The sequence below is a fragment of the Hoplias malabaricus genome, chromosome Y (assembly GCF_029633855.1).
Source record: "Hoplias malabaricus isolate fHopMal1 chromosome Y, fHopMal1.hap1, whole genome shotgun sequence".
Taxonomy (NCBI): domain Eukaryota; kingdom Metazoa; phylum Chordata; class Actinopteri; order Characiformes; family Erythrinidae; genus Hoplias; species Hoplias malabaricus.
In genome coordinates, this window is record NC_089820.1 from 79,240,508 (window position 1) to 79,257,520 (window position 17,013).

The following is a 17,013-nucleotide window of genomic DNA, read 5'->3' on the forward strand; positions in this document are numbered from 1 at the left end:
ACCCACCGCGACCCTGAATTGGATAAGCGCTTACAGATAATGAATGAATGAATGAATGAATGTTTACACTGCCCTGTACATCCAGTATCCTACCTCCAAATCAGGTTATTGTCTTCAGTCAGTGTCCCGTTGTCTCATGTATGTCTATCAATGAGCTGCTGGTATCGTATGTCCTGCACTTGTCTTCTGTTTGTTCACTTTCATATATTTATATACTTAGCTTAGCTGAATCGTCGGTGCTAAACAGCTCCTGTAGCCAGGTGTGTTTTGCGTATTGGACGCTGCAGAGCAGATAATCTCTAAAGTTTAGCCAATCAAAGCTAATCAATGTAGCAGAAACGTGCTGTAGTCCAGAAGAGCTACAGGTGATAACGTCCTAGCTATGAGTGATGAAATCTCACTCACAAGGGTGCAGGTTTCAGCTTTGTTACCGGTGACTGTTCTACATTTTAATGGATTTAAACAGTACATGATGCATTCAGGGACCGCAGACAGCTGGCAGACAGAAAAGGAGCGAGGGGAGATTCATTCCGAATGCGCGATTCTTAGCGACCCTTTTGTTTTGATTGAGTCGAGCCTGTTTGACTCCCCAGTGGTAAATGGTGAAATAATGCATTGGCGTTTCATTTCAAGGACAAAGGGAGCGACTTCCTCTGAAATATGACCTCCATTTGCACACGTGTACACACACACACACACACACTCGCGCTCCACTCTCCTGAGATTGAGTTTGAGACACCTGCGCGAAAAAAGACGAGATTCACTATTTGCAGCGAAATAATTGTATCAGGGGCTGGGAGGGAAGGAATTAGCCCCGAGGACCTTTTCAGGAGGGGCTTGGATGAAGCACAATCAATCAATCAATAACTGCTCCAACAAATAAGGCCGGCACAAGTGAAAGCAAAATAACACAGAACAAACACCTGTTCTAGGAGCGGAATGCTAATATTTCCGTGACTAATGTCGGCTAATTCTGCTAGACTTCGCATCGCTTTGCAACAGCTCTGCATCCACTCGTTACGGTGCTTTTCTAACATCATCATCACTACAGAAATCAAAGCTACTTTGAGTAGCTTACAATCAGATACAGCCACTAACACACTTTTAATGACTGTATTATTCTCTACGCATTCAGTTGGATACATATCAGTGGTACAGTCTGCACCTGCGGTAAAGTAGCCTAGCGGAACGGCTGCTTGCTTCTATTCTGCAAAAGCAGTTTACACCACACAGCTGTGGCTTTAGATCCTCTCCACATCACTAAGCCATAATTAGCACTTGTGTGGTAGTGACACTTTGTCAGAAAATCTAGTTTGCATCCCTTCATTGACTGTGTGCTTTGGCTTTTGCCACTTCTCTGAATTTCAAACACAGACGACGGTCTTTCGGTTTCTGTTCGGTTGCAGGTTTCCACAGTGTGTGTGTGTGTGCTGTGTGCCTACGTATGTGTGTGTGGACGTGTGGTGAAGGTCCGGGTGGGGCGGTAGGGTTGGGGGCAGTCGGGAGCATTAATGGAAATGAATTTGGTCCCTCACGACTCCAGACCCTGGACTCTGAGATTTATGCGCATTTTTGGGAGCAAACATACATTTGCGGAACGCAAACACGGATGATCAATGGGCCGACATTAAGTTAGTGTTTGCTAACACATGCTGCGGGTCTCGCACACACACAAACATGCACGCTAAGGGCCTCACGCTGGCTCTGAGCGCCTCATGTAGGGCAGTATCAGCCTTTGAAAAAATATAAAAGATTAGCGGTGTGTGAAGTATTCAGCAGAGAGCTTTCAATGACAGCCCAGGCTCTTCTCGACGGAGCCGCTGTGTTGGAGGCTGCCAGGGCCCCCGTTTGCTCTGCATTTGTCTTTTTGATGTATGACACTGCATATTAAACAGCATGATAACCTGCTCCTGCTCCCCAGAGTCACATCATTCAGCCTGAAATGCAAGGCTGGCAAACAGCGCACTTACGGGATAGCGCTAAACAGGGAGGTTCCTCGCAAAAAGACTGACACAAGTCGAGTTTGCCGGAAGAGTTATTTCCCCGCTGGGGCCCAGTTAGGCAATTGCAACAAACCTGAAGCTGTGTCAGATTGTAAGTACTCTTCTCTCACTTCATAACACACAACCAGATGGCTCAAAGGCTTCTGGGACACCACACAAACACTAGGTTACAGCATACAGCATGCCTCCCTTTTTTCTTCGTCACCGGAAGTTAAAAGTGCCCAGTCAGCGGGTCTTTGAGCGGTGGTCTGAATCGGGAATGGCTGGCAATGCCGCTTCCGTGCTGGGTTTGGCCGTCCCTCGTGAAGCCGCCGGAACATCTGGCCGCACAGCTGGGCCTCCAGAACCGGCCCAGTGACCCGGCTAACGTTGACCCGTCCCTCATTAGGATGCAGAGAGTTAATGGAGCACTGCTGACTGGTTCTGTTAATTAGAGAAGCACTGACCGGTATCACTGGTGAAATCAGTCAGCTCTGCCACTAAGATATATTGTCAGTATCACAATGATCTTTAACTTGACATATGACATAGCCCTGCTCTGGTCCCACATGCATTATTTCATAGTGATTTTCTTCACACTGGTTATTACTGTCATCAGAGTTTACTCTCGTTATGATTCGCCCTTGAGAAATGTTACCAGTTCCATTCCAACTCTATGTCATTAGAAGAAGGCCAGGAATAAGCTAATATTGATGGAAAGTTTGGGAAGGTTTCAGTGCGATTGGCTAGAATTTCAATGGCACAGAATATGCACAGCTGGCCTATCTCTTCAACCAGATGCTCAGTTAGAAGCTGAATATTTCTGTACGAGACACTGGGTTTGGGAAACGCTGCCCAGCACCGTTCGTCTCATATTGTGAGCATTCCTCACGTTGTCAATCTGGGAAAGGTCTAGTGATGTGTCTTTAAGACAAGCTCTTGAAACAGCAGCAGTGTGTAGACGAGCTTTGTCCTGTTGGAATAACGTACCCAAGTGTGCGTACGTCAGAAAAGGTAGATCCACAGATTGCAGGATCTCATTAAAGCAACGTTGAGCTTTCAATGTGTCTGTAATGAAGACACCATGACACCAGGCCTTCTGGACGTGTGATGCGTGACAACAAACCCTTCATATTGGCGATGACCACAGTGCCTCCACACATGGATTCATGGGTCATCTCCACCAAGACAAAAGCCACTGAAGTCACTGAAGATGACACAACTGCCATTTTGAGACTCAATGACAGTTTGGCACCACATCATCTGATGTGGTTGCAACGGTCTGGGTGCATGTAGTCCTGCATCATGCCAATGCCAGTGGTGCTAGCACTAACAGGACCACTCCTGGAGGGCATCACTGCTCACTGAATGTCTGAATGTCTGAATGATTGTGGCTGTAGGGTCATCGGTTCTCCCTCTCCATGTTGCCCATAGTGCCTTTTTCTATTCACTGCTGACAACAGTGTTCTATGGTAATATCCCCACGACTTGTATGGGGCGCAATACTTCGATTAGACCTCACTTTCCAGAGCCCTACATAGTGACCCCTCTCAAACTCTTCCCACTGCTCAAATTGTTTTCGCACTCTTCTCTGAGGCATACTTCTTTTTTTAAAATATGCTCTCAACACTACAGCACAAGTCAGAATGGAAAGCACCGGCAATGGGAGAAGCTGTTAGTACAGAACAGCACTAAGGGCAGTCCTTGTTTACGGCTTTGCTTACGCCGAGCCCGAACCTTCAATCATTCACATGTCTCACGATAACAAACCTACTCACAATGTAGTTGAGTCCTTCTGTTTTTTGATGATGACTGTATGTGCATAAACATAAATTAGAAGGTAACTTACACCACATGTACCACCACAGATAAAATCCCATAATCTGCCAATTCATTCATTCATTCATTCATTATCTGTAACCGCTTCTCCAGTTCAGGGTCGCGGGGGTCCAGAGCCTACCTGGAATCATTGGGCGCAAGGCAGGAATACACCCTGGAGGGGGCGCCAGTCCTTCACAGGGCAACACAGACACACACATTCACTCACACCTACGGACACTTTTTTTGAGTCACCAATCCACCTACCAACATGTGTTTTTGGACTGTGGGAGGAAACCGGAGCACCCGGAGGAAACCCACGCGGACACAGGGAGAACACACCAACTCCTCACAGACAGTCACCCGGAGCGGGAATCGAACCCACAACCTCCAGGCCCCTGGAGCTGTGTGACTGCGACACTACCTGCTGCGCCACTGTGCCGCCCTAATCTGCCAATGAATATGTAAATTAATTATGATTTTTGCTGGTGTACCAAGCTTGTCTAACCTCACAACAGTTGTTTTAAAGAATAAATATTTGGGTGGGAATTTTTAGTCATCCGTCCAAACCATGTCAAGTGGTGAAAGACTTTACAACTGAAAAGGAACTGAGGTAAAAAGAGGCTATTGCTTCCATTATCACTGTCAAAATAAGAGTCTTGTTGCTAAGTTACTAGTAAAAAGAGAATTTTAAGGGAGCACAGCTGCTATCTAACCAGCTCTAATTGTGCACCCCTAGTGACAATGGACCTGTATCTAGTTTGTCTAATAACATTAGTATCAGTGGCGGTACTGATCCAGAAAATTGGATTGGTGCATCACTAATGAAATACATTATTGTGAGTGTAACTGATTAGACCCAGAACAGCTTTTCCTCTTCAAATATTGACGTCCGAATGGGTTTTATGCCACATTCCACAGGACGGAAATCCCTGTTGGACTGTAACCTTCTTGCGTGTCTCTGCCAGATAGAGGAGCGTCTATTGCTACCTCCAGTGTCTCCTGACAGCACAGTGAGGAAAGAAGATGAGGCCATTCACCTGCGTTATCGCAATCTCTTTTCACCAACCGCTCCTAAATCTTTCCTTTCCACTCTCGCAACACTTTCAGCTCAGGGCAGGGGCCTGAATACACTAACAGAGGACATTAAGCGCATGAATATGGAAGCAGACAATGGACGGTATCAATCAGCAATCAGCGAACAGCCTACCTTTTAAAATCCAACCAAAACACATACAGTAAAGGTGTGAAAACAATCCTGGACAAAGGTGCAAATTATCTCCAATGTTCAGTGTACGTGAGCATTCAAATATTAAAACACACACACACACACACACAAACGCTGGCATTCACTGAATACACTCACATGCGTACACGAAAGCAGAAGAATGCCATTAGCTGAGACAGGCTGAGTGTTAATGATGCTGTGTGTAAGTGTGTGTTCATATGTTCGTGTGTGTGTGAGAGACCCAGAGAGCGAGAGAGCAGACTGGGGCTCATTTGCAGACTCATTTGGCCGTTTGCGGTAAATGTCATCTCTCAGATGAAGGCAGAAAAACAAAGAGCACAGTTCATGCTTACACACACAGACACACACACACACACACACAATGTACATACGCTACATCAGCCGTTATGCTTCAGAGGTGATGATGGATTGGTCCTGGCATGCTGATACACACTTACTACAAAGCCCTGAGAGGGCACAAGCTCCAGATTTCTTACTTTTTAGAGTTGATGCATGCAGTTTGTTGGGTGTGTGTATGTACATGTGCGAGGGGATTGTGGGAGTGGAGGGGTGGGGTCATGGGGTGTAGATGCAGATATAGAGAGACTGTAAAAATGTTGTACTGGCCTCTAGTGATACCAAGCTGATTATTTGAGGCCAGAATAACTAACAGAGTTATTCATTATTTTGATTAGGGCTGCACATATAGCACAATAGATAAAGTGTTACATGAAGTGTTACACTTTCAGAGAGCAGACAGGAGGCCAGACTTTCCAAACCCAGAACACTATTTGTCTAAGGGAATAGATAATGATCTCCAAATGGAAACAAGGTTTAAAATTCACTGATCCACATGTAGATACATGAGAGATGTTTCATGGCACGTCATATTAATAATAGGGGTGGGACTTGATTAAAAAAATGTATCGAATTAATTAGAAGCTGGCGGCACGGTGGCGCAGCAGGTTAGTGTCGCAGTCACACAGCTCCAGGGGCCTGGAGGTTGTGGGTTCAATTCCTGCTCTGGGTGACTGTCTGTGAGGAGTGTGGTGTGTTCTCCCTGTGTCCGCGTGGGTTTCCTCCGGGTGCTCTGGTTTCCTCCCACAGTCCAAAAACACACGTTGGCAGGTGGATTGGTGACTAAAAAGTGTCCGTAGGTGTGAGTGTGTGAGTGAATGTGTGTGTGTCTGTGTTGCCCTGTGAAGGACTGGCGTCCCCTCCAGGGTGTATTCCCACCTTGCGCCCAATGATTCCAGGTAGGCTCTGGACCCACCGCGACCCTGAACTGGATAAGGGTTACAGATAACGAATGAATGAATAATAATTATAAGTTCAACTCAGAAACAAACTCAGAAAAGTTTAAAGTAAACACAGCTGCACTTGCAGATAATGAATGAATGAATGAATAATTAGAAGCTTTGTAATTAATTAATCGAAATTAATCACATTCCAATGTTTAGCATGACAAATATTGATTGAAGTTTGGTTGATGAATGAATCAACGAACATAAGCTGAAATTCTAAATCTTATTTTCCCACCAGTCTGCTACCAGTGAATTGGTCAGTTTGTCTGACGTGGACTTTGACGTTTTGTTTCTGAATGTGAACCCCGACATGTGGTCGAGTGTTGAGTGGCGACACTGTTTGCGTTACAGTAATCCCTCGCTACTTCGCGGTTCATCTTTCACGGATTCGCTACTTCGCGGGTTTTTTCAAGGGGGCTTTTTTATTATTTACATGTATTAGACTGGGCCTCTAGGTGACACAATATCTCATTTACAAGTGTTTCTTACGTACAGTACATGTATTGTTCATGTCCACATCCGAGTGAAATTTACTGATGCTAAATCACAGCTTAGGAATGACTCTATTAAAGAAACTGGTGGGATATCACAGGTAGTTCCAGCTGAAAAACATTATACTGTTTAATGTTAACAGTAACAGGGAGGGTTTTAAAAGTCCAAATACTCATTAAATACATTAAAAAATAGCTTTCCTCTACTTCGCAGAAATTCGTTTTTCACACGTGGTCTTGGAACGCATCCCCGCCAAAAGCGAGGGATCACTGTACTGTAAACATCACTGACCTGCGCTAGCCCCAACATGTTTTGCGTTGAGGTGGTAACGAACAGTGGAAGTGCTCCTGCGATAAACAAACTCCTTCCTGCAGAAAGTGCAAATAACAACATTTTTGTTTGTACTTCCATCAGGAAGTTTCTTGTATTTAAATTTCCCATCCACCAGCGTAGTCTCTTCCGTCATCTCCATCATGGTCATCACATTGTGCGTCGTTATAATCTGTACGCCTGGAACTCATGCACTGAGGAACATTCCATGGCAAAGTGCGATTAAAATGCGTTAATTTTTTTATTTTTTTTGCGGCACGGTGGCGCAGCAGGTAGTGTCGCAGTCACACAGCTCCAGGGGCCTGGAGGTTGTGGGTTCGATTCCAGCTCCGGGTGACTGTCTGTGAGGAGTTGGTGTGTTCTCCCCGTGTCCGCGTGGGTTTCCTCCGGGTGCTCCGGTTTCCTCCCACAGTCCAGAAACACACGTTGCAGGTGGATTGGCGACTCGAAAGTGTCCGTAGGTGTGAGTGAACGTGTGTGTGTCTGTGTTGCCCTGTGAAGGACTGGCGTCCCCTCCAGGCTGTATTCCCGCCTTGCGCCCGATGATTCCAGGTAGGCTCTGGACCCCCCGCGACCCTAAATTGGATAAGCGCTTACAGATAATGGATGGATAATGCATAATGTTTTTATTTCGTTGTTTTCATTGTAAATAATTAATCGAAATTAACGCGTTAAAGTCCCACCCCTAATCAATAACACTGACAGATTTCATAAACCATGAACCACAAATACGATCTCTGTTGCCATTTATGAAATAAATTCTTAACCTGTTGCCATTTCTGTAACTGTGTGAAAATCAATGATTATTCGTCAAGAAATTCACACACAATCACTTCCATCTCTAACAAAACAAGAAAAAAGAGCTGTAAAAGAATCTCCAAGGCCAGCAGTGTCTGTGCTTTTAGTGTGAAGTGTTATAGACAGTGTCTGCCCCTGGGTCCTGGACGGAAGTGTTACTCTACATGTGTTTCGGGGTGGATGTGGGTGATTCTGTATTTTTGTGTGTGTGTGTGTGTGTGTGTGTGTATACTGGTGCATGTGCTCATGTTGCTGCTTCTACATAGATTTATTATGAGCTTGTGTGTGGCTTCTTAAAATATTGATGCATTTCACCTTTATTTTCCATTTGCTCTGGAGAGCGCACAGTTTTTCGGGCCTGTCTTAAGGTCATTCAGAATGCACTTAGCGTGTAGCCGCGAGGAGAAAAAAGCCTTCCCCTGGATTCTTAAGTGACGTGGTTAAAATCCTGGCAATAATCATATCCCTGCACCTGCTCTCTTCTGTGTGTTTATGGTTTAAGATGCACTCTGTAATGGCCCATCATGCTAGCTTTGCAACAAGCCATCAAACGGTTCTGTTTGTGTCTCGCTCCAAGGCTTTTCCTTCAAGCGCAGTGTTTAAGTCCAGCTGTTCCTTTAAAAGCATCTTCAACAGGGAATCTCAATTACAGTGACATGGCTTTATCAACATTGACAAGCTTTTGTTTGTGGCAAAGAAGCCTGCTATATATTCTATAGTAGACTCTCACACACTAGCTGTTTTTAATCTGTATGTGAAGTTATTTGTCAAACTGTAAAGAGATTTTCTTATATTTAAAATGTATATAAACTAATAAAAACCATTCATTTTTAAATAATACATTGCGTATTAGGTCTGTGCCGTATCGCATCGTTCGCAGTAACATCGTCATAATGTTTAAAACAATAAAACGGCGTACGTTCTTTACACGTGTCACTTAGCCACAGTGAAGTACGGTGGAAAATGGCTCTGAGATCGAGGAATATGCTCCAAAAAAGTGGAGATGTACAATTAACCATGGTATTATGTTAGAAATGACAGAAGCCTTTAATATTATTAATATATATTAAATATATTTAACGTAATATAATTAATAATAATATAACATTGATTTTATTGCAATAGTGTGTTTTTGAAATTAATACAAGTATTATTTTCAGTGCTTTGTTGTATCGCCAAGAATATCGTTATCACCAAAATCACCTGAAATATTGTGATATTATTGTAGGGACATATCGCCCACCCCTATTGTGTAGTCTTAATTTTAGGTGGAAGTTTAAAGAAAAAGAGTAAAGGCAAACAGTGTATGAAGTGCAAATAGCTAGATACAATGCTGGTAGGTATTAGGTGCCTGTTTTTTTACGAGTTGTAAAATAAAACTGATTTATTTAAATATCGTAAAGTCATTTTGCACATGGGAGGTCAGAATTCTGATAAAGAGATTCATCAATTGGCTGATAAGGCTTCCTAACAGTGTGGAATGCCAGGATATGGGGGTACTATCGGCGCTCATGTAGGGGGCACCCATGCACTCAGGCTTATGTCCTTGGCTTTCAAACGTCTGACGCTTTCGGCTTTTGCCTTTTATGTCCTGACGTGTGTTATTCCCACAGTGGCACAAAGGCAGAAATTCTTTAATCTCAGTTAACATTTAAAGCAATAGCCCACTAAAAGAGAATGATTTAAAAAAAACTGGGTGTAATGATGTCCACTCCACAGCTGTCCCCATGGAGCTGATCCTGACTCTCATCTCTGAATGCGCTGCCATTTCGACTGGGTTTCGACTGTTGAATTAAGCTGTCCAGCCAATGCCCACTTTGGTTCCCTCAGGTTTGTGGCAATAATGCTGAGCGAACACTGGACACAGTTCCATGCACAGTTGCATGCATGTTGTGTGTGTGTGTGTGTCAAATTCCAAGCAGGATCAGGCTATGGATTTGCCGCAGCTGTGGGTTTGTGTGTGTGAACGTGTGCGAGTGATCCCGCGGGAAGGATTAGGATAGATGAGAGCTAAACGTGAGATGATCGGCGAGGGAAGTTTGGTCACATGCCGGCGTGAAAATGAATCAAATTTATGCCCGATGGCGCGGCAGGAGCACGACGCTTAACGATGATGGAGTTTGGACACTTCATTTCTGTCATTGTGGAATTGGCCTGCCGCGCGCCTAATGATGGTAATATATGTTGCGGCGCATCTGGCGCACCCATCCCTCTCTCCATCTCACTTAAAGCCACTCTCATTGTTTGGCATATTGCATTATGAACGCCAGGATTAGAGGAAGGAAAGAGGCAGGGGGCGGGGTGGTGGGGGGAGAGGCGGGAGCGGGGTGGGGGGGGGTTGGGACATAATTTATGTGTTCATTCATTTGCTGGAGGAGTTAATGGAAAACGCTACAGCGATCTAAATTCCCTTCCCTTTTGTCACAGGCGATTGCAGCTTCGAGAAGCCGTTCACCACGTGTGGCTACAGCCAGGGACGAGATGACGACCTTGAGTGGGAGCAGGCCAACACCAAAGAAAAACCTTCAACAAACCAATGGATGCCACCCGGTGAGCCATAGACACACAAAGACTACTTCACTGTCCAAGCAAAATATTACATCTCCATGTTTCTTTTCATACTAAGTTCGGGTCATCAATGACACCTAATGGGGTCATGATGAAATTGACACAAGTGTGTATGGTTTGTATTATCCGAAACACACCATTCACCAGGACAAAGTAACAGATTTGATCCCATTACACAACTAAATATTCAATCATTCATTCATTGTCTGTAAGCGCTTATCCAGTTCAGGGTCGCGGTGGGTCCAGAGCCTACCTGGAATCATTGGGCGCAAGGCAGGAATACACCCTGGAGGGGGCGCCAGTCCTTCACAGGGCAACACATGCACACATTCACTCACACCTATGGACATTTTTTTTTGAGTCGCCTACCAACGTGTGTTTTTGGACTGTGGGAGAAAACCCACGCGGACACAGGAAGGACACACCACACTCTTCACAGACAGTCACCCGGAGGAAACCCACGCAGACACAGGGAGAACACACCACACTCCTCACAGACAGTCACCCAGAGGAAACCCACGCAGACACAGGGAGAACACACCACACTCCTCACAGACAGTCACCCAGAGGAACCCACGCAGACACAGGGAGAACACACCACACTCCTCACAGACAGTCACCCAGAGGAAACCCACGCAGACACAGGGAGAACACACCACACTCCTCACAGACAGTCACCTGGAGCGGGAATCAAACCCACAACCTCCAGGTCCCTGGAGCTGTGTGACTGCGACACTAACCTGCTGCACCACCGTGCCCCCACAACTAAATAACTTTTATATATTTGTGATAAAGTGGTTCTCACTTTTCTGTTAAAGTCTTGTGAGATTGGCGGAAGCTGGAGGTTCACAAGTCCCTTCCTAACTCCACAAAGTCCCAGCCTAACTGCTACAACATTGTTGCATCTGGCAGCAAAGGGCATTGTTTGAAACTGCCACATTCAAACCAAGGCACTATGTGTATGTGAATAGCACTGCCATTGAATGAACTCATAGCAAAAGATATGCACTTTCCGCATTTGAATTATAGTTCTACCTCAGTAACTTTAAGTGTTTCTATAGGCATACAAACTCCAATAGGTGGGGTGTGCCTGTATTTATTAGTAGAAACAACACAATCTCCCCTATAGGCCTAGTGTCCTATGCCTGGCTAAAAGACCATCTATCTTCTTCCTAGGTCTTCACTGTAATGAAATGATGCTTACAGAATGTTCTTGGCAGACGCAGTAGTCATAAAACGATCGTTTAGAGTGTAATCAACATCACATTTTTTGTATTTACAGTTGGGTAAAAAGCCGCTGCATTGTTAAACTTATACCTGCTGGAGAGGAGAAGTAACTAAACAAGAATTACCACAGCTGTCACTGTTACTCACCCAGCTATAGTCCCATGTCTGACTGCATATACAGCGACGTCAAGGGCCCTAAACTAAGATGGCTGGCTCTAATATGGCAGCTCTAACATCAATAAAACAGCTGATGGGACAAAGGACAGAACTGCTGGTGAATACATTTTTATATGAAAAACAAGCACCTATTTTTCATTAAACAATGTTTTTTTTTCCCCACCAAAGACAGCACTGAAATTCATTAGAATGCTTTGGACATGCCCCCCAACCCGTCTCCCTCTCTTTTTAATGTTGCATTGATCGCTTTTCATTTGATTTGAGATGAGCAGGGAGGGCTGGCACAGACTTGACTACACCTACGGAATTAAACTAATGGAGAAAGTGGTATCTCTCCATGTAGGAACAAAGCTACCGCTCTAAACAAATGAATATTGTTTTTCTCTTAAATCTGACGCCTAATCACACGATGCATCACCGATAGATTGCATCCGCCATTTCCCTTTTCTTTCTCTCTTGTTCTCCGAGAGACAGGAGGAGTCACTTTAGCAGTAGCCATAGATTTAATAAGAGGCTGGAACTCATTTTGAAGGAGCTGCCTGCCTTTCTGTTTGACTTCCTGTGACTGTGTGGGGTTGTTTCTGTAGGTCTATAAAACTAGAACTGCTGTATGTAGTTTGTTGGGTGCCTCAATGACCCAGTCTTCAGCTGAGCTGAGTGTGCAGGTTGGCTGTAGTTGGCAGACTTTGGGTTATTTAGAGTTGGAGTTCAGGATATAAATTAATAATAATAATAATAATAATAATAATTGGTGTGTTCTCTCTGTGCCTGCGTGGGTTTCCTCCGGGTGACTGTCTGTGAGGAGTGTGGTGTGTTCTCCCTGTGTCTGCGTGGGTTTCCTCCGGGTTTGCTCCTGTTTCCTCCCTCCAAAAAACACACGTTGGTAGGTGGATTGGTGACTCAAAAGTGTCCGTAGGTGTGAATGTGTGTGTGGGAGTGTGTGTGTTGCCCTGTGAAGGACTGGCGCCCCCTCCAGGGTGTATTCCCGCCTTGCGCCCAATGATTCCAGGTAGGCTCCGGACCCACCGTGACCCTGAACTGGATAAGGGCTTACAGATAATGAATGAATGAATAATAATAATAAGTTCAACTTAGAAACAAACTCAGATAAGTTTAAAGTAAACACAGCTGCACATTATAAATTGGGACAGAAATTCCAGCATTTATCTCAGTTTTAAATGTAATAATAATAAGAAAACATCAGCATCCTGCATATCAGAACTTCCAAAATGTGATGTGCTACTCACCTCTAATTCCTTTCTGATTCCTTAGTAATTTAGTGTGTGAGGGTCATTTTGATCACACTTCCTTTGAATCCTTTATATGTAAAACTGTTATATGACATACCTCACAGTGCCTGCCACAAGATGGTATGATTATTTTATATCTAGCTGTGATTATATGCAAAATGTTCTATAAGTACAATATTGTTTGAGAAGAACATTCTAAAGAGTATGAAATGCTACTGACGTGGTCTGTTTTACACTGTTCTTATGAACAGGTTTTTTAAATGGTTAACGATTCTTTATTAAATCGTATTTTTAGCTTGAGAACAATTATGAATGCTTATTACAGGCATTATGAGGTTTTTTTAATGTATTATAATGCCATGTGAATGCATCTATAAAGCCTCATGAATGCAATATTCAAATTAGAATCACTTTATTGGCTACTGGGCTTGCACACAATCCGTGCAGTGAAACACACATTTACACCCACACATACACACTAGTGAACACTAGGGGGCAGTGAGCACACATGCCCGGAGCTGTGGGCAGCCCTAGCCATGGTGCCTGGGGAGCAGTTGGGCATTAGGTGTGAGATGCCCAATATTTTAATCTATTATTTAGATTATTATTAAGTTGTTTTATTAAGTTGAACCCAAGCCTTAATTCTACCTGTTTGTTTACATGTGTGATTGCGGGGGCTGTGCATGATCGTACCTCTGGAGCAACTACATGCCAAACTGAAGCACCTTCAGTGAAGTTGATGTGTGTGTGTGTGTGTGTGTGTGTGTGTATGGCTGTGTGGGTCTGTGTGCTCAGCTTAAATGCCATTCCGTGCCCAGCTCTGACCTACAAATTGACACTTACGATCTAGCCCCATATAACATCTTCAAGCAGAGCCATCGTCCAGGAGGGGTCATTTGCATGAGAATGCAATTGCGCCGGCCCCTCAGGGTCCTCTCTCTCGTCTGGCAAGTGGGGTGGCCTTCTTCCCCCCAGTGCCTCTCAAATTTGTAGGTAATTAGTAGTTTCTGGCTGTGGTGCACTCTGCCAAAGCCCTCAGTGGCAGTCAAGGCCCTAATCTTTCCTTCAGGGCTCCACAGAGAGAGGTGATAACACATCTCTCTCTCTCTCTCTCTGTCTCTCTCTCTCTCTCTCTCTCTCTCTCTCTCTCTCTCTCTCCCTCTAAGCTTGATGATGAAGATGCAGTGGAGGAAGGGACAGAGAGATAGAGAGAAAAGGCCACCCTGCTATCTGCAAGGTCCAGCCATTTTACCCATTAAAAGTCAGCACTTGAAGTATTTCCACTGATTGCCAATGATTTTATAGGATTTTTCTCTCAGTTACAGCCAGAAGTGGGTTGAGCACTTTAAAGTCACACTCAAGTAGACATGTTTTTACTTGGGTACAATAATGACTCAAGTTAAAGTACAATACGTTTGAGTAGGATTACAAAAATAGCTCAAATATTTACTAAAGTGCTCTTTAAAATGTAATAGATATAAACATATGTAATGAAACACACCCTGGAAGGGGCACCAGTCCATCGCAGGTCACCACCCACTCACACAGTAACATGGGCAATTTTTCATGGCTAATCCACCTTCCAACGTGTGTTTTTTGGACTGTGGGAGGAAACCCATGCAAACACAGGGAGAACACCAAGCTCCTCACAGACATGTCACCTGAGGTGGGGCTCGAACCCACAGCTGTGTGACAGTGAAACTACCTGTTGGTAGTTAACAAATTAGGGTTAAAATTGTCTCAAATTGTAACATATTTATTCATTTATTGTCTGTAACCTTTATCTAATTCAGGGTCGCAGTGGGTCCTGAGCCTACCCCAAATCACTGAGCGCAAGCCAGCAATACACACACTCACACACTCACACCTATGAACACTTCTAAATCACCAGTGTGTGCTTTAGAACACCCGGAGGAAACCCACGCGGACACAGGGAGAACACACCTCACAGACAGCCATCTGGAGCGAGACTTGAACCCCAGGACCCTCCAGGACCCTGGAGCTGTGTGCCGCCCAATAACATGTTTATCCTCATCTTAACTACAGTCAGGGATTCGATCACTTCTCGTTCAAGTTTAAGAACTTTCCTCGTCTATGAAAAATTAATGACATTTATTCAAGTATCTGACATCCCATCGCTGTCTGACGCTCTTTCTCCTGAGCCATCAGTGAGCAAATATGGACAATAACATTTTTAGATTTACTTAATCTGTCCCATGTTCTGGCGCATGAGTCAAAGGCAAGGCGGACCAGAAGTGCACCCTCGCAAAACACATGCGAACTTAATTTAATCAGTCTTTTGGGAGCGCACTGAGCATATTGCCATGAATGATAAACAACACCGTCCATTTAGCCAATGTGTCTTTTGTATGTAATTAATAAATTCTGTTTTAAATAAGCACAGCTCATACACAAACACTCATGCACACAGACGCACAAACACCCACCTCACCCCTATCCCAGCAGTGTGATTAGTCAACGATGGCAGCCTGCACCCGTCTGGCCTCCTCATGGCTCGCTCCTGAATCACAGAAGCCCCCTACGCTGTCAGCGATGGCAATTAGCGGCGGAGCAGAAGGCTCCGGAAGCCCCGGGTCCTTCTGTTTGCCCAACACGGGCGCACTCCAGAGCACGATGGGCTAAAAGTTTAACGTGCCCTCGAGGAACTCTCATGATCATAGATCAAAGCGTCAGGTCGAGCACGTCGGCAGATCAATCAAAAGCAATACTCTGGCATTACTGAATACGCACCCATAGCAGCTGTATCGATTGCACTCCTCTGACAGCCAGTCTGGCAGCATGAGAGAATCACTTATTAAAAGAATCTTAAAAACCACTCTGCTTTCGAATTACCCTGCTTTCATGTCAAAAAGTTCTCTTTTATTTGTTGTTTTGATGATGCAGATTCATGGCTTATCACTAAACAGCACAGTGTCGACTGTCTAATCTGATGTGTGAGTGTGTTTGAGGCTCCTATTCATGAAGTTTTTGTATTGTCCTTTTTCTTTTCTTTAAAAATTATTTTGCCGTGAGAACAGTAGTTCTTCAGAATCAACAACATTGCTGTTAAAAGTGTTTAGACATTGGAATTGGAATATGAAGATATGTTTAAATATACAGTACTAAATTAATAAATCAGAAATTATGTAAAAACCACATCCAGAATAAAGAGACCAAAGAAAAGTGAGAACAGAATAGAGCGCCTGGCTAAAACAAGAATGATGTTCATTCTTATGCAACAAAACAGTTGCATTCTGCTCTGACTGGTAAATATAACTGGAAATATTTACTTAGGGTCTCATGGTGGCACAGCAGGTAGTGTTGCTCTCACGCAGCTCCACGGTCCTGGGGTCGTGGGTTCATGCCCTACTCTGGGTGACCGCGACTCAAAAGTGTACATATGTGTGAGTGTGTGTCACTCTGTGAAGGACTGGCGCCTTGGGGCTGGCTCAGGATTCACCGCCACCCTGAACTGGATAAGCGCTTACAGACAATGTATGAATAAATTAATATTTACGTAATTTAGGGTTGGACAATAATTCCGTATTGAGCCACATGGTGGGGGCGCTGTGGGAGCTCAATGACTGCTTATGTCACGGTCTGAAAACGTGTGGAGAAAAGAAAAACACCCAGTAGCACACCGCAGTTGTAAGTTTAGCGCTGAGTTTGGGTTAAAAGAGAGAGAAAGAAAACTGTAAAATGACAAAACTCTGAGAAAATCCTTCACTCAACTTTGTGCTCTCAGGTATATGTCTTTAGCCTCTAAATATGTGTGTTTTGAGCCTCAGTTCACTGAAAAATCTGCTGTGGTGTGCCTCAAGCGCTTGTTAGCTTTAGCT

General features: G+C 44.3%; 1 pseudogene; it reads left to right on the top strand.

Annotated features, from left to right (window-relative positions):
* The window catches only part of LOC136679682 (receptor-type tyrosine-protein phosphatase mu-like), a 252,906-nt pseudogene that overhangs the window by 62,776 nt on the left and 173,117 nt on the right, over positions 1-17,013 (top strand).